Source organism: Eleutherodactylus coqui, unplaced genomic scaffold (assembly GCF_035609145.1).
Source record: "Eleutherodactylus coqui strain aEleCoq1 unplaced genomic scaffold, aEleCoq1.hap1 HAP1_SCAFFOLD_117, whole genome shotgun sequence".
NCBI classification, from domain to species: domain Eukaryota; kingdom Metazoa; phylum Chordata; class Amphibia; order Anura; family Eleutherodactylidae; genus Eleutherodactylus; species Eleutherodactylus coqui.
The window spans coordinates 396,242-412,118 of NW_027102100.1; the positions used below are offsets into that span (position 1 = coordinate 396,242).

The 15,877-nt window shown below is 56.6% G+C and overlaps 75 pseudogenes; all 75 read right to left on the minus strand.

Annotated features, from left to right (window-relative positions):
* Window positions 1-209: 209 nt before the first annotated feature.
* LOC136596347 (5S ribosomal RNA) lies at window positions 210-328 on the minus strand (annotated as a pseudogene).
* An 80-nt stretch (window positions 329-408) lies between these two features.
* LOC136596586 (5S ribosomal RNA) lies at window positions 409-527 on the minus strand (annotated as a pseudogene).
* Window positions 528-607: 80 nt separating this feature from the next.
* On the minus strand, window positions 608-726 carry LOC136596349 (5S ribosomal RNA; annotated as a pseudogene).
* An 80-nt stretch (window positions 727-806) lies between these two features.
* Window positions 807-925, minus strand: LOC136596978 (5S ribosomal RNA; annotated as a pseudogene).
* An 80-nt stretch (window positions 926-1,005) lies between these two features.
* On the minus strand, window positions 1,006-1,124 carry LOC136596350 (5S ribosomal RNA; annotated as a pseudogene).
* An 80-nt stretch (window positions 1,125-1,204) lies between these two features.
* LOC136596351 (5S ribosomal RNA) lies at window positions 1,205-1,323 on the minus strand (annotated as a pseudogene).
* Window positions 1,324-1,403: 80 nt separating this feature from the next.
* Window positions 1,404-1,522, minus strand: LOC136597811 (5S ribosomal RNA; annotated as a pseudogene).
* Window positions 1,523-1,602: 80 nt separating this feature from the next.
* On the minus strand, window positions 1,603-1,721 carry LOC136596352 (5S ribosomal RNA; annotated as a pseudogene).
* An 80-nt stretch (window positions 1,722-1,801) lies between these two features.
* Window positions 1,802-1,920, minus strand: LOC136596979 (5S ribosomal RNA; annotated as a pseudogene).
* An 80-nt stretch (window positions 1,921-2,000) lies between these two features.
* Window positions 2,001-2,119, minus strand: LOC136596353 (5S ribosomal RNA; annotated as a pseudogene).
* Window positions 2,120-2,199: 80 nt separating this feature from the next.
* Window positions 2,200-2,318, minus strand: LOC136597144 (5S ribosomal RNA; annotated as a pseudogene).
* An 80-nt stretch (window positions 2,319-2,398) lies between these two features.
* On the minus strand, window positions 2,399-2,517 carry LOC136597248 (5S ribosomal RNA; annotated as a pseudogene).
* Window positions 2,518-2,597: 80 nt separating this feature from the next.
* LOC136597049 (5S ribosomal RNA) lies at window positions 2,598-2,716 on the minus strand (annotated as a pseudogene).
* Window positions 2,717-2,796: 80 nt separating this feature from the next.
* LOC136596727 (5S ribosomal RNA) lies at window positions 2,797-2,915 on the minus strand (annotated as a pseudogene).
* Window positions 2,916-2,995: 80 nt separating this feature from the next.
* On the minus strand, window positions 2,996-3,114 carry LOC136596354 (5S ribosomal RNA; annotated as a pseudogene).
* An 80-nt stretch (window positions 3,115-3,194) lies between these two features.
* On the minus strand, window positions 3,195-3,313 carry LOC136596355 (5S ribosomal RNA; annotated as a pseudogene).
* An 80-nt stretch (window positions 3,314-3,393) lies between these two features.
* LOC136596357 (5S ribosomal RNA) lies at window positions 3,394-3,512 on the minus strand (annotated as a pseudogene).
* Window positions 3,513-3,592: 80 nt separating this feature from the next.
* Window positions 3,593-3,711, minus strand: LOC136596822 (5S ribosomal RNA; annotated as a pseudogene).
* Window positions 3,712-3,791: 80 nt separating this feature from the next.
* LOC136596807 (5S ribosomal RNA) lies at window positions 3,792-3,910 on the minus strand (annotated as a pseudogene).
* An 80-nt stretch (window positions 3,911-3,990) lies between these two features.
* LOC136597336 (5S ribosomal RNA) lies at window positions 3,991-4,109 on the minus strand (annotated as a pseudogene).
* An 80-nt stretch (window positions 4,110-4,189) lies between these two features.
* On the minus strand, window positions 4,190-4,308 carry LOC136596592 (5S ribosomal RNA; annotated as a pseudogene).
* An 80-nt stretch (window positions 4,309-4,388) lies between these two features.
* Window positions 4,389-4,507, minus strand: LOC136596358 (5S ribosomal RNA; annotated as a pseudogene).
* Window positions 4,508-4,587: 80 nt separating this feature from the next.
* LOC136596980 (5S ribosomal RNA) lies at window positions 4,588-4,706 on the minus strand (annotated as a pseudogene).
* An 80-nt stretch (window positions 4,707-4,786) lies between these two features.
* LOC136596359 (5S ribosomal RNA) lies at window positions 4,787-4,905 on the minus strand (annotated as a pseudogene).
* An 80-nt stretch (window positions 4,906-4,985) lies between these two features.
* On the minus strand, window positions 4,986-5,104 carry LOC136597300 (5S ribosomal RNA; annotated as a pseudogene).
* An 80-nt stretch (window positions 5,105-5,184) lies between these two features.
* On the minus strand, window positions 5,185-5,303 carry LOC136596361 (5S ribosomal RNA; annotated as a pseudogene).
* An 80-nt stretch (window positions 5,304-5,383) lies between these two features.
* On the minus strand, window positions 5,384-5,502 carry LOC136596362 (5S ribosomal RNA; annotated as a pseudogene).
* An 80-nt stretch (window positions 5,503-5,582) lies between these two features.
* Window positions 5,583-5,701, minus strand: LOC136596823 (5S ribosomal RNA; annotated as a pseudogene).
* Window positions 5,702-5,781: 80 nt separating this feature from the next.
* On the minus strand, window positions 5,782-5,900 carry LOC136596709 (5S ribosomal RNA; annotated as a pseudogene).
* A 279-nt stretch (window positions 5,901-6,179) lies between these two features.
* LOC136596363 (5S ribosomal RNA) lies at window positions 6,180-6,298 on the minus strand (annotated as a pseudogene).
* An 80-nt stretch (window positions 6,299-6,378) lies between these two features.
* Window positions 6,379-6,497, minus strand: LOC136596593 (5S ribosomal RNA; annotated as a pseudogene).
* An 80-nt stretch (window positions 6,498-6,577) lies between these two features.
* LOC136597317 (5S ribosomal RNA) lies at window positions 6,578-6,696 on the minus strand (annotated as a pseudogene).
* An 80-nt stretch (window positions 6,697-6,776) lies between these two features.
* Window positions 6,777-6,895, minus strand: LOC136597533 (5S ribosomal RNA; annotated as a pseudogene).
* Window positions 6,896-6,975: 80 nt separating this feature from the next.
* Window positions 6,976-7,094, minus strand: LOC136596364 (5S ribosomal RNA; annotated as a pseudogene).
* Window positions 7,095-7,174: 80 nt separating this feature from the next.
* LOC136597519 (5S ribosomal RNA) lies at window positions 7,175-7,293 on the minus strand (annotated as a pseudogene).
* An 80-nt stretch (window positions 7,294-7,373) lies between these two features.
* LOC136596365 (5S ribosomal RNA) lies at window positions 7,374-7,492 on the minus strand (annotated as a pseudogene).
* Window positions 7,493-7,771: 279 nt separating this feature from the next.
* Window positions 7,772-7,890, minus strand: LOC136596729 (5S ribosomal RNA; annotated as a pseudogene).
* Window positions 7,891-7,970: 80 nt separating this feature from the next.
* On the minus strand, window positions 7,971-8,089 carry LOC136596583 (5S ribosomal RNA; annotated as a pseudogene).
* An 80-nt stretch (window positions 8,090-8,169) lies between these two features.
* On the minus strand, window positions 8,170-8,288 carry LOC136596366 (5S ribosomal RNA; annotated as a pseudogene).
* Window positions 8,289-8,368: 80 nt separating this feature from the next.
* On the minus strand, window positions 8,369-8,487 carry LOC136596368 (5S ribosomal RNA; annotated as a pseudogene).
* An 80-nt stretch (window positions 8,488-8,567) lies between these two features.
* On the minus strand, window positions 8,568-8,686 carry LOC136597425 (5S ribosomal RNA; annotated as a pseudogene).
* Window positions 8,687-8,766: 80 nt separating this feature from the next.
* On the minus strand, window positions 8,767-8,885 carry LOC136596369 (5S ribosomal RNA; annotated as a pseudogene).
* Window positions 8,886-8,965: 80 nt separating this feature from the next.
* Window positions 8,966-9,084, minus strand: LOC136596370 (5S ribosomal RNA; annotated as a pseudogene).
* An 80-nt stretch (window positions 9,085-9,164) lies between these two features.
* On the minus strand, window positions 9,165-9,283 carry LOC136596730 (5S ribosomal RNA; annotated as a pseudogene).
* Window positions 9,284-9,363: 80 nt separating this feature from the next.
* LOC136596371 (5S ribosomal RNA) lies at window positions 9,364-9,482 on the minus strand (annotated as a pseudogene).
* Window positions 9,483-9,562: 80 nt separating this feature from the next.
* Window positions 9,563-9,681, minus strand: LOC136596373 (5S ribosomal RNA; annotated as a pseudogene).
* Window positions 9,682-9,761: 80 nt separating this feature from the next.
* Window positions 9,762-9,880, minus strand: LOC136596374 (5S ribosomal RNA; annotated as a pseudogene).
* An 80-nt stretch (window positions 9,881-9,960) lies between these two features.
* Window positions 9,961-10,079, minus strand: LOC136596375 (5S ribosomal RNA; annotated as a pseudogene).
* An 80-nt stretch (window positions 10,080-10,159) lies between these two features.
* Window positions 10,160-10,278, minus strand: LOC136596613 (5S ribosomal RNA; annotated as a pseudogene).
* Window positions 10,279-10,358: 80 nt separating this feature from the next.
* On the minus strand, window positions 10,359-10,477 carry LOC136596376 (5S ribosomal RNA; annotated as a pseudogene).
* An 80-nt stretch (window positions 10,478-10,557) lies between these two features.
* On the minus strand, window positions 10,558-10,676 carry LOC136596981 (5S ribosomal RNA; annotated as a pseudogene).
* Window positions 10,677-10,756: 80 nt separating this feature from the next.
* On the minus strand, window positions 10,757-10,875 carry LOC136596377 (5S ribosomal RNA; annotated as a pseudogene).
* Window positions 10,876-10,955: 80 nt separating this feature from the next.
* Window positions 10,956-11,074, minus strand: LOC136597532 (5S ribosomal RNA; annotated as a pseudogene).
* An 80-nt stretch (window positions 11,075-11,154) lies between these two features.
* On the minus strand, window positions 11,155-11,273 carry LOC136597453 (5S ribosomal RNA; annotated as a pseudogene).
* Window positions 11,274-11,353: 80 nt separating this feature from the next.
* LOC136597050 (5S ribosomal RNA) lies at window positions 11,354-11,472 on the minus strand (annotated as a pseudogene).
* Window positions 11,473-11,552: 80 nt separating this feature from the next.
* Window positions 11,553-11,671, minus strand: LOC136596731 (5S ribosomal RNA; annotated as a pseudogene).
* An 80-nt stretch (window positions 11,672-11,751) lies between these two features.
* On the minus strand, window positions 11,752-11,870 carry LOC136596380 (5S ribosomal RNA; annotated as a pseudogene).
* Window positions 11,871-11,950: 80 nt separating this feature from the next.
* LOC136596381 (5S ribosomal RNA) lies at window positions 11,951-12,069 on the minus strand (annotated as a pseudogene).
* Window positions 12,070-12,149: 80 nt separating this feature from the next.
* LOC136596382 (5S ribosomal RNA) lies at window positions 12,150-12,268 on the minus strand (annotated as a pseudogene).
* Window positions 12,269-12,348: 80 nt separating this feature from the next.
* On the minus strand, window positions 12,349-12,467 carry LOC136596810 (5S ribosomal RNA; annotated as a pseudogene).
* An 80-nt stretch (window positions 12,468-12,547) lies between these two features.
* Window positions 12,548-12,666, minus strand: LOC136597337 (5S ribosomal RNA; annotated as a pseudogene).
* Window positions 12,667-12,746: 80 nt separating this feature from the next.
* Window positions 12,747-12,865, minus strand: LOC136596383 (5S ribosomal RNA; annotated as a pseudogene).
* An 80-nt stretch (window positions 12,866-12,945) lies between these two features.
* Window positions 12,946-13,064, minus strand: LOC136596587 (5S ribosomal RNA; annotated as a pseudogene).
* A 279-nt stretch (window positions 13,065-13,343) lies between these two features.
* LOC136597563 (5S ribosomal RNA) lies at window positions 13,344-13,462 on the minus strand (annotated as a pseudogene).
* Window positions 13,463-13,542: 80 nt separating this feature from the next.
* Window positions 13,543-13,661, minus strand: LOC136597167 (5S ribosomal RNA; annotated as a pseudogene).
* An 80-nt stretch (window positions 13,662-13,741) lies between these two features.
* Window positions 13,742-13,860, minus strand: LOC136597823 (5S ribosomal RNA; annotated as a pseudogene).
* A 279-nt stretch (window positions 13,861-14,139) lies between these two features.
* LOC136596982 (5S ribosomal RNA) lies at window positions 14,140-14,258 on the minus strand (annotated as a pseudogene).
* Window positions 14,259-14,338: 80 nt separating this feature from the next.
* Window positions 14,339-14,457, minus strand: LOC136596384 (5S ribosomal RNA; annotated as a pseudogene).
* An 80-nt stretch (window positions 14,458-14,537) lies between these two features.
* On the minus strand, window positions 14,538-14,656 carry LOC136597145 (5S ribosomal RNA; annotated as a pseudogene).
* Window positions 14,657-14,736: 80 nt separating this feature from the next.
* Window positions 14,737-14,855, minus strand: LOC136597249 (5S ribosomal RNA; annotated as a pseudogene).
* An 80-nt stretch (window positions 14,856-14,935) lies between these two features.
* LOC136597052 (5S ribosomal RNA) lies at window positions 14,936-15,054 on the minus strand (annotated as a pseudogene).
* An 80-nt stretch (window positions 15,055-15,134) lies between these two features.
* On the minus strand, window positions 15,135-15,253 carry LOC136596733 (5S ribosomal RNA; annotated as a pseudogene).
* An 80-nt stretch (window positions 15,254-15,333) lies between these two features.
* Window positions 15,334-15,452, minus strand: LOC136596386 (5S ribosomal RNA; annotated as a pseudogene).
* Window positions 15,453-15,532: 80 nt separating this feature from the next.
* Window positions 15,533-15,651, minus strand: LOC136596387 (5S ribosomal RNA; annotated as a pseudogene).
* Window positions 15,652-15,731: 80 nt separating this feature from the next.
* LOC136596388 (5S ribosomal RNA) lies at window positions 15,732-15,850 on the minus strand (annotated as a pseudogene).
* Between the last annotated feature and the right edge of the window lie 27 nt (window positions 15,851-15,877).

Consider the following 15,877-nt stretch of genomic DNA (forward strand, 5'->3'; position numbering starts at 1 on the left):
ACGGCCTTAAAAGTCAACTGGACCTGGGATTCCCAGCCGGTCACCATACTGGTACTTGCCAGGCCTCAAGCTGGCTGGCGGCCGCGATCTGACGAGAGCAGGCACATTCAGCTTAGAATGCCCGTTGACAGCTCCTCCTCCTTTCCTATGGGCTTTCTGCAGTGCGAACGCACTTCCGAAAAGGAAAGAAACCTACTCACGGCCTTAAAAGTCAACGGGACCTGGGATTCCCAGCCGGTCACCCATACTGGTACTTGCCAGGCCTCAAGCTGGCTGGCGGCCGCGATCTGACGAGAGCAGGCACATTCAGCTTAGAATGCCCGTTGACAGCTCCTCCTCCTTTCCTATGGGCTTTCTGCAGTGCGAACGCACCTCCGAAAAGGAAAGCAACCTACTCACGGCCTTAAAAGTCAACGGGACCTGGGATTCCCAGCCGGTCACCCATACTGGTACTTGCCAGGCCTCAAGCTGGCTGGCGGCCGCGATCTGACGAGAGCAGGCACATTCAGCTAAGAATGCCCGTTGACAGCTCCTCCTCCTTTCCTATGGGCTTTCTGCAGTGCGAACGCACCTCCGAAAAGGAAAGAAACCTACTCACGGCCTTAAAAGTCAACGGGACCTGGGATTCCCAGCCGGTCACCCATACTGGTACTTGCCAGGCCTCAAGCTGGCTGGCGGCCGCGATCTGACGAGAGCAGGCACATTCAGCTTAGAATGCCCGTTGACAGCTCCTCCTCCTTTCCTATGGGCTTTCTGCAGTGCGAACGCACCTCCGAAACGGAAAGAAACCTACTCACGGCCTTAAAAGTCAACGGGACCTGGGATTCCCAGCCGGTCACCCATACTGGTACTTGCCAGGCCTCAAGCTGGCTGGCGGCCACGATCTGACGAGAGCAGGCACATTCAGCTTAGAATGCCCGTTGACAGCTCCTCCTCCTTTCCTATGGGCTTTCTGCAGTGCGAACGCACCTCCGAAAAGGAAAGCAACCTACTCACGGCCTTAAAAGTCAACGGGACCTGGGATTCCCAGCCGGTCACCCATACTGGTACTTGCCAGGCCTCAAGCTGGCTGGCGGCCGCGATCTGACGAGAGCAGGCACATTCAGCTTAGAATGCCCGTTGACAGCTCCTCCTCCTTTCCTATGGGCTTTCTGCAGTGCGAACGCACCTCCGAAACGGAAAGAAACCTACTCACGGCCTTAAAAGTCAACGGGACCTGGGATTCCCAGCCGGTCACCCATACTGGTACTTGCCAGGCCTCAAGCTGGCTGGCGGCCGCGATCTGACGAGAGCAGGCACATTCAGCTTAGAATGCCCGTTGACAGCTCCTCCTCCTTTCCTATGGGCTTTCTGCAGTGCGAACGCACCTCCGAAAAGGAAAGAAACCTACTCACGGCCTTAAAAGTCAACGGGACCTGGGATTCCCAGCCGGTCACCCACACTGGTACTTGCCAGGCCTGAAGCTGGCTGGCGGCCGCGATCTGACGAGAGCAGGTACATTCAGCTTAGAATGCCCGTTGACAGCTCCTCCTCCTTTCCTATGGGCTTTCTGCAGTGCGAACGCACCTCCGAAAAGGAAAGCAACCTACTCACGGCCTTAAAAGTCAACGGGACCTGGGATTCCCAGCCGGTCACCCATACTGGTACTTGCCAGGCCTCAAGCTGGCTGGCGGCCGCGATCTGACGAGAGCAGGCACATTCAGCTTAGAATGCCCGTTGACAGCTCCTCCTCCTTTCCTATGGGCTTTCTGCAGTGCGAACGCACCTCCGAAACGGAAAGAAACCTACTCACGGCCTTAAAAGTCAACGGGACCTGGGATTCCCAGCCGGTCACCCATACTGGTACTTGCCAGGCCTCAAGCTGGCTGGCGGCCACGATCTGACGAGAGCAGGCACATTCAGCTTAGAATGCCCGTTGACAGCTCCTCCTCCTTTCCTATGGGCTTTCTGCAGTGCGAACGCACCTCCGAAAAGGAAAGAAACCTACTCACGGCCTTAAAAGTCAACGGGACCTGGGATTCCCAGCCGGTCACCCATACTGGTACTTGCCAGGCCTCAAGCTGGCTGGCGGCCGCGATCTGACGAGAGCAGGCACATTCAGCTTAGAATGCCCGTTGACAGCTCCTCCTCCTTTCCTATGGGCTTTCTGCAGTGCGAACGCACTTCCGAAAAGGAAAGAAACCTACTCACGGCCTTAAAAGTCAACGGGACCTGGGATTTCCAGCCGGTCACCCATACTGGTACTTGCCAGGCCTCAAGCTGGCTGGCGGCCGCGATCTGACGAGAGCAGGCACATTCAGCTTAGAATGCCCGTTGACAGCTCCTCCTCCTTTCATATGGGCTTTCTGCAGTGCGAACGCACCTCCGAAAAGGAAAGCAACCTACTCACGGCCATAAAAGTCAACGGGACCTGGGATTCCCAGCCGGTCACCCATACTGGTACTTGCCAGGCCTCAAGCTGGCTGGCGGCCGCGATCTGACGAGAGCAGGCACATTCAGCTTAGAATGCCTGTTGACAGCTCCTCCTCCTTTCCTATGGGCTTTCTGCAGTGCGAACGCACCTCCGAAAAGGAAAGAAACCTACTCACGGCCTTAAAAGTCAACGGGACCTGGGATTCCCAGCCGGTCACCCATACTGGTACTTGCCAGGCCTCAAGCTGGCTGGCGGCCGCAATCTGACGAGAGCAGGCACATTCAGCTTAGAATGCCCGTTGACAGCTCCTCCTCCTTTCCTATGGGCTTTCTGCAGTGCGAACGCACCTCCGAAACGGAAAGAAACCTACTCACGGCCTTAAAAGTCAATGGGACCTGGGATTCCCAGCCGGTCACCCATACTGGTACTTGCCAGGCCTCAAGCTGGCTGGCGGCCGCGATCTGACGAGAGCAGGTACATTCAGCTTAGAATGCCCGTTGACAGCTCCTCCTCCTTTCCTATGGGCTTTCTGCAGTGCGAACGCACCTCCGAAAAGGAAAGCAACCTACTCACGGCCTTAAAAGTCAACGGGACCTGGGATTCCCAGCCGGTCACCCATACTGGTACTTGCCAGGCCTCAAGCTGGCTGGCGGCCGCGATCTGACGAGAGCAGGCACATTCAGCTTAGAATGCCCGTTGACAGCTCCTCCTCCTTTCCTATGGGCTTTCTGCAGTGCGAACGCACCTCCGAAAAGGAAAGCAACCTACTCACGGCCTTAAAAGTCAACGGGACCTGGGATTCCCAGCCGGTCACCCATACTGGTACTTGCCAGGCCTCAAGCTGGCTGGCGGCCGCGATCTGACGAGAGCAGGCACATTCAGCTTAGAATGCCCGTTGACAGCTCCTCCTCCTTTCCTATGGGCTTTCTGCAGTGCGAACGCACCTCCGAAACGGAAAGAAACCTACTCACGGCCTTAAAAGTCAACGGGACCTGGGATTCCCAGCCGGTCACCCATACTGGTACTTGCCAGGCCTCAAGCTGGCTGGCGGCCGCGATCTGACGAGAGCAGGCACATTCAGCTTAGAATGCCCGTTGACAGCTCCTCCTACTTTCCTATGGGCTTTCTGCAGTGCGAACGCACCTCCGAAAAGGAAAGAAACCTACTCACGGCCTTAAAAGTCAACGGGACCTGGGATTCCCAGCCGGTCACCCATACTGGTACTTGCCAGGCCTCAAGCTGGCTGGCGGCCGCGATCTGACGAGAGCAGGCACATTCAGCTTAGAATGCCCGTTGATAGCTCCGCCTCCTTTCCTATGGGCTTTCTGCAGTGCGAACGCACTTCCGAAAAGAAAAGAAACCTACTCACGGCCTTAAAAGTCAACGGGACCTGGGATTCCCAGCCGGTCACCCATACTGGTACTTGCCAGGCCTCAAGCTGGCTGGCGGCCGCGATCTGACGAGAGCAGGCACATTCAGCTTAGATTGCCCGTTGACAGCTCCTCCTCCTTTCCTATGGGCTTTCTGCAGTGCGAACGCACCTCCGAAAAGGAAAGAAACCTACTCACGGCCTTAAAAGTCAACTGGACCTGGGATTCCCAGCCGGTCACCCATACTGGTACTTGCCAGGCCTCAAGCTGGCTGGCGGCCGCGATCTGACGAGAGCAGGCACATTCAGCTTAGAATGCCCGTTGACAGCTCCTCCTCCTTTCCTATGGGCTTTCTGCAGTGCGAACGCACCTCCGAAAAGGAAAGCAACCTACTCACGGCCTTAAAAGTCAACGGGACCTGGGATTCCCAGCCGGTCACCCATACTGGTACTTGCCAGGCCTCAAGCTGGCTGGCGGCCGCGATCTGACGAGAGCAGGCACATTCAGCTAAGAATGCCCGTTGACAGCTCCTCCTCCTTTCCTATGGGCTTTCTGCAGTGCGAACGCACCTCCGAAAAGGAAAGAAACCTACTCACGGCCTTAAAAGTCAACGGGACCTGGGATTCCCAGCCGGTCACCCATACTGGTACTTGCCAGGCCTCAAGCTGGCTGGCGGCCGCGATCTGACGAGAGCAGGCACATTCAGCTTAGAATGCCCGTTGACAGCTCCTCCTCCTTTCCTATGGGCTTTCTGCAGTGCGAACGCACCTCCGAAACGGAAACAAACCTACTCACGGCCTTAAAAGTCAACGGGACCTGGGATTCCCAGCCGGTCACCCATACTGGTACTTGCCAGGCCTCAAGCTGGCTGGCGGCCACGATCTGACGAGAGCAGGCACATTCAGCTTAGAATGCCCGTTGACAGCTCCTCCTCCTTTCCTATGGGCTTTCTGCAGTGCGAACGCACCTCCGAAAAGGAAAGAAACCTACTCACGGCCTTAAAAGTCAACGGGACCTGGGATTCCCAGCCGGTCACCCATACTGGTACTTGCCAGGCCTCAAGCTGGCTGGCGGCCGCGATCTGACGAGAGCAGGCACATTCAGCTTAGAATGCCCGTTGACAGCTCCTCCTCCTTTCCTATGGGCTTTCTGCAGTGCGAACGCACTTCCGAAAAGGAAAGAAACCTACTCACGGCCTTAAAAGTCAACAGGACCTGGGATTTCCAGCCGGTCACCCATACTGGTACTTGCCAGGCCTCAAGCTGGCTGGCGGCCGCGATCTGACGAGAGCAGGCACATTCAGCTTAGAATGCCCGTTGACAGCTCCTCCTCCTTTCATATGGGCTTTCTGCAGTGCGAACGCACCTCCGAAAAGGAAAGCAACCTACTCACGGCCATAAAAGTCAACGGGACCTGGGATTCCCAGCCGGTCACCCATACTGGTACTTGCCAGGCCTCAAGCTGGCTGGCGGCCGCGATCTGACGAGAGCAGGCACATTCAGCTTAGAATGCCCGTTGACAGCTCCTCTTTCTTTCCTATGGGCTTTCTGCAGTGCGAACGCACCTCCGAAACGGAAAGAAACCTACTCACGGCCTTAAAAGTCAACGGGACCTGGGATTCCCAGCCGGTCACCCATACTGGTACTTGCCAGGCCTCAAGCTGGCTGGCGGCCGCGATCTGACGAGAGCAGGCACATTCAGCTTAGAATGCCCGTTGACAGCTCCTCCTCCTTTCCTATGGGCTTTCTGCAGTGCGAACGCACCTCCGAAAAGGAAAGAAACCTACTCACGGCCTTAAAAGTCAACGGGACCTGGGATTCCCAGCCGGTCACCCATACTGGTACTTGCCAGGCCTCAAGCTGGCTGGCGGCCGCGATCTGACGAGAGCAGGCACATTCAGCTTAGAATGCCCGTTGATAGCTCCTCCTCCTTTCCTATGGGCTTTCTGCAGTGCGAACGCACTTCCGAAAAGAAAAGAAACCTACTCACGGCCTTAAAAGTCAACGGGACCTGGGATTCCCAGCAGGTCACCCATACTGGTACTTGCCAGGCCTCAAGCTGGCTGGCGGCCGCGATCTGACGAGAGCAGGCACATTCAGCTTAGATTGCCCGTTGACAGCTCCTCCTCCTTTCCTATGGGCTTTCTGCAGTGCGAACGCACCTCCGAAAAGGAAAGAAACCTACTCACGGCCTTAAAAGTCAACTGGACCTGGGATTCCCAGCCGGTCACCCATACTGGTACTTGCTAGGCCTCAAGCTGGCTGGCGGCCGCGATCTGACGAGAGCAGGCACATTCAGCTTAGAATGCCCGTTGACAGCTCCTCCTCCTTTCCTATGGGCTTTCTGCAGTGCGAACGCACTTCCGAAAAGGAAAGAAACCTACTCACGGCCTTAAAAGTCAACGGGACCTGGGATTCCCAGCCGGTCACCCATACTGGTACTTGCCAGGCCTCAAGCTGGCTGGCGGCCGCGATCTGACGAGAGCAGGCACATTCAGCTTAGAATGCCCGTTGACAGCTCCTCCTCCTTTCCTATGGGCTTTCTGCAGTGCGAACGCACCTCCGAAAAGGAAAGCAACCTACTCACGGCCTTAAAAGTCAACGGGACCTGGGATTCCCAGCCGGTCACCCATACTGGTACTTGCCAGGCCTCAAGCTGGCTGGCGGCCGCGATCTGACGAGAGCAGGCACATTCAGCTAAGAATGCCCGTTGACAGCTCCTCCTCCTTTCCTATGGGCTTTCTGCAGTGCGAACGCACCTCCGAAAAGGAAAGAAACCTACTCACGGCCTTAAAAGTCAACGGGACCTGGGATTCCCAGCTGGTCACCCATACTGGTACTTGCCAGGCCTCAAGCTGGCTGGCGGCCGCGATCTGACGAGAGCAGGCACATTCAGCTTAGAATGCCCGTTGACAGCTCCTCCTCCTTTCCTATGGGCTTTCTGCAGTGCGAACGCACCTCCGAAACGGAAAGAAACCTACTCACGGCCTTAAAAGTCAATGGGACCTGGGATTCCCAGCCGGTCACCCATACTGGTACTTGCCAGGCCTCAAGCTGGCTGGCGGCCACGATCTGACGAGAGCAGGCACATTCAGCTTAGAATGCCCGTTGACAGCTCCTCCTCCTTTCCTATGGGCTTTCTGCAGTGCGAACGCACCTCCGAAAAGGAAAGAAACCTACTCACGGCCTTAAAAGTCAACGGGACCTGGGATTCCCAGCCGGTCACCCATACTGGTACTTGCCAGGCCTCAAGCTGGCTGGCGGCCGCGATCTGACGAGAGCAGGCACATTCAGCTTAGAATGCCCGTTGACAGCTCCTCCTCCTTTCCTATGGGCTTTCTGCAGTGCGAACGCACTTCCGAAAAGGAAAGAAACCTACTCACGGCCTTAAAAGTCAACGGGACCTGGGATTTCCAGCCGGTCATCCATACTGGTACTTGCCAGGCCTCAAGCTGGCTGGCGGCCGCGATCTGACGAGAGCAGGCACATTCAGCTTAGAATGCCCGTTGACAGCTCCTCCTCCTTTCATATGGGCTTTCTGCAGTGCGAACGCACCTCCGAAAAGGAAAGCAACCTACTCACGGCCATAAAAGTCAACGGGACCTGGGATTCCCAGCCGGTCACCCATACTGGTACTTGCCAGGCCTCAAGCTGGCTGGCGGCCGCGATCTGACGAGAGCAGGCACATTCAGCTTAGAATGCCCGTTGACAGCTCCTCTTCCTTTCCTATGGGCTTTCTGCAGTGCGAACGCACCTCCGAAAAGGAAAGAAACCTACTCACGGCCTTAAAAGTCAACGGGACCTGGGATTCCCAGCCGGTCACCCATACTGGTACTTGCCAGGCCTCAGGCTGGCTGGCGGCCACAATCTGACGAGAGCAGGCACATTCAGCTTAGAATGCCCGTTGACAGCTCCTCCTCCTTTCCTATGGGCTTTCTGCAGTGCGAACGCACCTCCGAAACGGAAAGAAACCTACTCACGGCCTTAAAAGTCAATGGGACCTGGGATTCCCAGCCGGTCACCCATACTGGTACTTGCCAGGCCTCAAGCTGGCTGGCGGCCGCGATCTGACGAGAGCAGGTACATTCAGCTTAGAATGCCCGTTGACAGCTCCTCCTCCTTTCCTATGGGCTTTCTGCAGTGCGAACGCACCTCCGAAAAGGAAAGCAACCTACTCACGGCCTTAAAAGTCAACGGGACCTGGCATTCCCAGCCGGTCACCCATACTGGTACTTGCCAGGCCTCAAGCTGGCTGGCGGCCGCGATCTGACGAGAGCAGGCACATTCAGCTTAGAATGCCCGTTGACAGCTCCTCCTCCTTTCCTATGGGCTTTCTGCAGTGCGAACGCACCTCCGAAAAGGAAAGCAACCTACTCACGGCCTTAAAAGTCAACGGGACCTGGGATTCCCAGCCGGTCACCCATACTGGTACTTGCCAGGCCTCAAGCTGGCTGGCGGCCGCGATCTGACGAGAGCAGGCACATTCAGCTTAGAATGCCCGTTGACAGCTCCTCCTCCTTTCCTATGGGCTTTCTGCAGTGCGAACGCACCTCCGAAACGGAAAGAAACCTACTCACGGCCTTAAAAGTCAACGGGACCTGGGATTCCCAGCCGGTCACCCATACTGGTACTTGCCAGGCCTCAAGCTGGCTGGCGGCCGCGATCTGACGAGAGCAGGCACATTCAGCTTAGAATGCCCGTTGACAGCTCCTCCTCCTTTCCTATGGGCTTTCTGCAGTGCGAACGCACCTCCGAAACGGAAAGAAACCTACTCACGGCCTTAAAAGTCAATGGGACCTGGGATTCCCAGCCGGTCACCCATACTGGTACTTGCCAGGCCTCAAGCTGGCTGGCGGCCACGATCTGACGAGAGCAGGTACATTCAGCTTAGAATGCCCGTTGACAGCTCCTCCTCCTTTCCTATGGGCTTTCTGCAGTGCGAACGCACCTCCGAAAAGGAAAGCAACCTACTCACGGCCTTAAAAGTCAACGGGACCTGGGATTCCCAGCCGGTCACCCATACTGGTACTTGCCAGGCCTCAAGCTGGCTGGCGGCCGCGATCTGACGAGAGCAGGCACATTCAGCTTAGAATGCCCGTTGACAGCTCCTCCTCCTTTCCTATGGGCTTTCTGCAGTGCGAACGCACCTCCGAAAAGGAAAGAAACCTACTCACGGCCTTAAAAGTCAACGGGACCTGGGATTCCCAGCCGGTCACCCATACTGGTACTTGCCAGGCCTCAAGCTGGCTGGCGGCCGCGATCTGACGAGAGCAGGCACATTCAGCTTAGAATGCCCGTTGACAGCTCCTCCTCCTTTCCTATGGGCTTTCTGCAGTGCGAACGCACCTCCGAAACGGAAAGAAACCTACTCACGGCCTTAAAAGTCAATGGGACCTGGGATTCCCAGCCGGTCACCCATACTGGTACTTGCCAGGCCTCAAGCTGGCTGGCGGCCGCGATCTGACGAGAGCAGGTACATTCAGCTTAGAATGCCCGTTGACAGCTCCTCCTCCTTTCCTATGGGCTTTCTGCAGTGCGAACGCACCTCCGAAAAGGAAAGCAACCTACTCACCGTCTTAAAAGTCAACGGGACCTGGGATTCCCAGCCGGTCACCCATACTGGTACTTGCCAGGCCTCAAGCTGGCTGGCGGCCGCGATCTGACGAGAGCAGGCACATTCAGCTTAGAATGCCCGTTGACAGCTCCTCCTCCTTTCCTATGGGCTTTCTGCAGTGCGAACGCACCTCCGAAAAGGAAAGAAACCTACTCACGGCCTTAAAAGTCAACGGGACCTGGGATTCCCAGCCGGTCACCCATACTGGTACTTGCCAGGCCTCAAGCTGGCTGGCGGCCGCGATCTGACGAGAGCAGGCACATTCAGCTTAGAATGCCCGTTGACAGCTCCTCCTCCTTTCCTATGGGCTTTCTGCAGTGCGAACGCACCTCCGAAAAGGAAAGCAACCTACTCACGGCCTTAAAAGTCAACGGGACCTGGGATTCCCAGCCGGTCACCCATACTGGTACTTGCCAGGCCTCAAGCTGGCTGGCGGCCGCGATCTGACGAGAGCAGGCACATTCAGCTTAGAATGCCCGTTGACAGCTCCTCCTCCTTTCCTATGGGCTTTCTGCAGTGCGAACGCACCTCCGAAAAGGAAAGAAACCTACTCACGGCCTTAAAAGTCAACGGGACCTGGGATTCCCAGCCGGTCACCCATACTGGTACTTGCCAGGCCTCAAGCTGGCTGGCGGCCGCGATCTGACGAGAGCAGGCACATTCAGCTTAGAATGCCCGTTGACAGCTCCTCCTCCTTTCCTATGGGCTTTCTGCAGTGCGAACGCACCTCCGAAAAGGAAAGCAACCTACTCACGGCCTTAAAAGTCAACGGGACCTGGGTTTCCCAGCCGGTCACCCATACTGGTACTTGCCAGGCCTCAAGCTGGCTGGCGGCCGCGATCTGACGAGAGCAGGCACATTCAGCTAAGAATGCCCGTTGACAGCTCCTCCTCCTTTCCTATGGGCTTTCTGCAGTGCGAACGCACCTCCGAAAAGGAAAGAAACCTACTCACGGCCTTAAAAGTCAACGGGACCTGGGATTCCCAGCCGGTCACCCATACTGGTACTTGCCAGGCCTCAAGCTGGCTGGCGGCCGCGATCTGACGAGAGCAGGCACATTCAGCTTAGAATGCCCGTTGACAGCTCCTCCTCCTTTCCTATGGGCTTTCTGCAGTGCGAACGCACCTCCGAAACGGAAAGAAACCTACTCACGGCCTTAAAAGTCAACGGGACCTGGGATTCCCAGCCGGTCACCCATACTGGTACTTGCCAGGCCTCAAGCTGGCTGGCGGCCACGATCTGACGAGAGCAGGCACATTCAGCTTAGAATGCCCGTTGACAGCTCCTCCTCCTTTCCTATGGGCTTTCTGCAGTGCGAACGCACCTCCGAAAAGGAAAGAAACCTACTCACGGCCTTAAAAGTCAACGGGACCTGGGATTCCCAGCCGGTCACCCATACTGGTACTTGCCAGGCCTCAAGCTGGCTGGCGGCCGCGATCTGACGAGAGCAGGCACATTCAGCTTAGAATGCCCGTTGACAGCTCCTCCTCCTTTCCTATGGGCTTTCTGCAGTGCGAACGCACTTCCGAAAAGGAAAGAAACCTACTCACGGCCTTATAAGTAAACGGGACCTGGGATTTCCAGCCGGTCACCCATACTGGTACTTGCCAGGCCTCAAGCTGGCTGGCGGCCGCGATCTGACGAGAGCAGGCACATTCAGCTTAGAATGCCCGTTGACAGCTCCTCCTCCTTTCATATGGGCTTTCTGCAGTGCGAACGCACCTCCGAAAAGGAAAGCAACCTACTCACGGCCATAAAAGTGAACGGGACCTGGGATTCCCAGCCGGTCACCCATACTGGTACTTGCCAGGCCTCAAGCTGGCTGGCGGCCGCGATCTGACGAGAGCAGGCACATTCAGCTTAGAATACCCGTTGACAGCTCCTCTTCCTTTCCTATGGGCTTTCTGCAGTGCGAACGCACCTCCGAAAAGGAAAGAAACCTACTCACGGCCTTAAAAGTCAACGGGACCTGGGATTCCCAGCCGGTCACCCATACTGGTACTTGCCAGGCCTCAAGCTGGCTGGCGGCCGCAATCTGACGAGAGCAGGCACATTCAGCTTAGAATGCCCGTTGACAGCTCCTCCTCCTTTCCTATGGGCTTTCTGCAGTGCGAACGCACCTCCGAAACGGAAAGAAACCTACTCACGGCCTTAAAAGTCAATGGGACCTGGGATTCCCAGCCGGTCACCCATACTGGTACTTGCCAGGCCTCAAGCTGGCTGGCGGCCGCGATCTGACGAGAGCAGGTACATTCAGCTTAGAATGCCCGTTGACAGCTCCTCCTCCTTTCCTATGGGCTTTCTGCAGTGCGAACGCACCTCCGAAAAGGAAAGCAACCTACTCACGGCCTTAAAAGTCAACGGGACCTGGGATTCCCAGCCGGTCACCCATACTGGTACTTGCCAGGCCTCAAGCTGGCTGGCGGCCGCGATCTGACGAGAGCAGGCACATTCAGCTTAGAATGCCCGTTGACAGCTCCTCCTCCTTTCCTATGGGCTTTCTGCAGTGCGAACGCACCTCCGAAAAGGAAAGCAACCTACTCACGGCCTTAAAAGTCAACGGGACCTGGGATTCCCAGCCGGTCACCCATACTGGTACTTGCCAGGCCTCAAGCTGGCTGGCGGCCGCGATCTGACGAGAGCAGGCACATTCAGCTTAGAATGCCCGTTGACAGCTCCTCCTCCTTTCCTATGGGCTTTCTGCAGTGCGAACGCACCTCCGAAACGGAAAGAAACCTACTCACGGCCTTAAAAGTCAACGGGACCTGGGATTCCCAGCCGGTCACCCATACTGGTACTTGCCAGGCCTCAAGCTGGCTGGCGGCCGCGATCTGACGAGAGCAGGCACATTCAGCTTAGAATGCCCGTTGACAGCTCCTCCTCCTTTCCTATGGGCTTTCTGCAGTGCGAACGCACCTCCGAAAAGGAAAGAAACCTACTCACGGCCTTAAAAGTCAACGGGACCTGGGATTCCCAGCCGGTCACCCATACTGGTACTTGCCAGGCCTCAAGCTGGCTGGCGGCCGCGATCTGACGAGAGCAGGCACATTCAGCTTAGATTGCCCGTTGACAGCTCCTCCTCCTTTCCTATGGGCTTTCTGCAGTGCGAACGCACCTCCGAAAAGGAAAGAAACCTACTCACGGCCTTAAAAGTCAACTGGACCTGGGATTCCCAGCCGGTCACCCATACTGGTACTTGCCAGGCCTCAAGCTGGCTGGCGGCCGCGATCTGACGAGAGCAGGCACATTCAGCTTAGAATGCCCGTTGACAGCTCCTCCTCCTTTCCTATGGGCTTTCTGCAGTGCGAACGCACTTCCGAAAAGGAAAGAAACCTACTCACGGCCTTAAAAGTCAACGGGACCTGGGATTCCCAGCCGGTCACCCATACTGGTACTTGCCAGGCCTCAAGCTGGCTGGCGGCCGCGATCTGACGAGAGCAGGCACATTCAGCTTAGAATGCCCGTTGACAGCTCCTCCTCCTTTCCTATGGGCTTTCTGCAGTGCGAACGCACCTCCGAAAAGGAAAGCAACCTACTCACGGCCTTAAAAGTCAACGGGACCTGGGATTCCCAGCCGGTCACCCATACTGGTACTTGCCAGGCCTCAAGCTGGCTGGCGGCCGCGATCTGACGAGAGCAGGCACATTCAGCTAAGAATGCCCGTTGACAGCTCCTCCTCCTTTCCTATGGGCTTTCTGCAGTGCGAACGCACCTCCGAAACGGAAAGAAACCTACTCACGGCCTTAAAAGTCAATCGGACCTGGGATTCCCAGCCGGTCACCCATACTGGTACTTGCCAGGCCTCAAGCTGGCTGGCGGCCACGATCTGACGAGAGCAGGTACATTCAGCTTAGAATGCCCGTTGACAGCTCCTCCTCCTTTCCTATGGGCTTTCTGCAGTGCGAACGCACCTCCGAAAAGGAAAGCAACCTACTCACGGCCTTAAAAGTCAACGGGACCTGGGATTCCCAGCCGGTCACCCATACTGGTACTTGCCAGGCCTCAAGCTGGCTGGCGGCCGCGATCTGACGAGAGCAGGCACATTCAGCTTAGAATGCCCGTTGACAGCTCCTCCTCCTTTCCTATGGGCTTTCTGCAGTGCGAACGCACCTCCGAAACGGAAAGAAACCTACTCACGGCCTTAAAAGTCAACGGGACCTGGGATTCCCAGCCGGTCACCCATACTGGTACTTGCCAGGCCTCAAGCTGGCTGGCGGCCGCGATCTGACAAGAGCAGGCACATTCAGCTTAGAATGCCCGTTGACAGCTCCTCCTCCTTTCCTATGGGCTTTCTGCAGTGCGAACGCACCTCCGAAAAGGAAAGAAACCTACTCACGGCCTTAAAAGTCAACGGGACCTGGGATTCCCAGCCGGTCACCCACACTGGTACTTGCCAGGCCTGAAGCTGGCTGGCGGCCGCGATCTGACGAGAGCAGGTACATTCAGCTTAGAATGCCCGTTGACAGCTCCTCCTCCTTTCCTATGGGCTTTCTGCAGTGCGAACGCACCTCCGAAAAGGAAAGCAACCTACTCACGGCCTTAAAAGTCAACGGGACCTGGGATTCCCAGCCGGTCACCCATACTGGTACTTGCCAGGCCTCAAGCTGGCTGGCGGCCGCGATCTGACGAGAGGAGGCACATTCAGCTTAGAATGCCCGTTGACAGCTCCTCCTCCTTTCCTATGGGCTTTCTGCAGTGCGAACGCACCTCCGAAACGGAAAGAAACCTACTCACGGCCTTAAAAGTCAACGGGACCTGGGATTCCCAGCCGGTCACCCATACTGGTACTTGCCAGGCCTCAAGCTGGCTGGCGGCCACGATCTGACGAGAGCAGGCACATTCAGCTTAGAATGCCCGTTGACAGCTCCTCCTCCTTTCCTATGGGCTTTCTGCAGTGCGAACGCACCTCCGAAAAGGAAAGAAACCTACTCACGGCCTTAAAAGTCAACGGGACCTGGGATTCCCAGCCGGTCACCCATACTGGTACTTGCCAGGCCTCAAGCTGGCTGGCGGCCGCGATCTGACGAGAGCAGGCACATTCAGCTTAGAATGCCCGTTGACAGCTCCTCCTCCTTTCCTATGGGCTTTCTGCAGTGCGAACGCACTTCCGAAAAGGAAAGAAACCTACTCACGGCCTTAAAAGTCAACGGGACCTGGGATTTCCAGCCGGTCACCCATACTGGTACTTGCCAGGCCTCAAGCTGGCTGGCGGCCGCGATCTGACGAGAGCAGGCACATTCAGCTTAGAATGCCCGTTGACAGCTCCTCCTCCTTTCATATGGGCTTTCTGCAGTGCGAACGCACCTCCGAAAAGGAAAACAACCTACTCACGGCCATAAAAGTCAACGGGACCTGGGATTCCCAGCCGGTCACCCATACTGGTACTTGCCAGGCCTCAAGCTGGCTGGCGGCCGCGATCTGACGAGAGCAGGCACATTCAGCTTAGAATGCCTGTTGACAGCTCCTCCTCCTTTCCTATGGGCTTTCTGCAGTGCGAACGCACCTCCGAAAAGGAAAGAAACCTACTCACGGCCTTAAAAGTCAACGGGACCTGGGATTCCCAGCCGGTCACCCATACTGGTACTTGCCAGGCCTCAAGCTGGCTGGCGGCCGCAATCTGACGAGAGCAGGCACATTCAGCTTAGAATGCCCGTTGACAGCTCCTCCTCCTTTCCTATGGGCTTTCTGCAGTGCGAACGCACCTCCGAAACGGAAAGAAACCTACTCACGGCCTTAAAAGTCAATGGGACCTGGGATTCCCAGCCGGTCACCCATACTGGTACTTGCCAGGCCTCAAGCTGGCTGGCGGCCGCGATCTGACGAGAGCAGGTACATTCAGCTTAGAATGCCCGTTGACAGCTCCTCCTCCTTTCCTATGGGCTTTCTGCAGTGCGAACGCACCTCCGAAAAGGAAAGCAACCTACTCACGGCCTTAAAAGTCAACGGGACCTGGGATTCCCAGCCGGTCACCCATACTGGTACTTGCCAGGCCTCAAGCTGGCTGGCGGCCGCGATCTGACGAGAGCAGGCACATTCAGCTTAGAATGCCCGTTGACAGCTCCTCCTCCTTTCCTATGGGCTTTCTGCAGTGCGAACGCACCTCCGAAAAGGAAAGCAACCTACTCACGGCCTTAAAAGTCAACGGGACCTGGGATTCCCAGCCGGTCACCCATACTGGTACTTGCCAGGCCTCAAGCTGGCTGGCGGCCGCGATCTGACGAGAGCAGGCACATTCAGCTTAGAATGCCCGTTGACAGCTCCTCCTCCTTTCCTATGGGCTTTCTGCAGTGCGAACGCACCTCCGAAACGGAAAGAAACCTACTCACGGCCTTAAAAGTCAACGGGACCTGGGATTCCCAGCCGGTCACCCATACTGGTACTTGCCAGGCCTCAAGCTGGCTGGCGGCCGCGATCTGACGAGAGCAGGCACATTCAGCTTAGAATGCCCGTTGACAGCTCCTCCTCCTTTCCTATGGGCTTT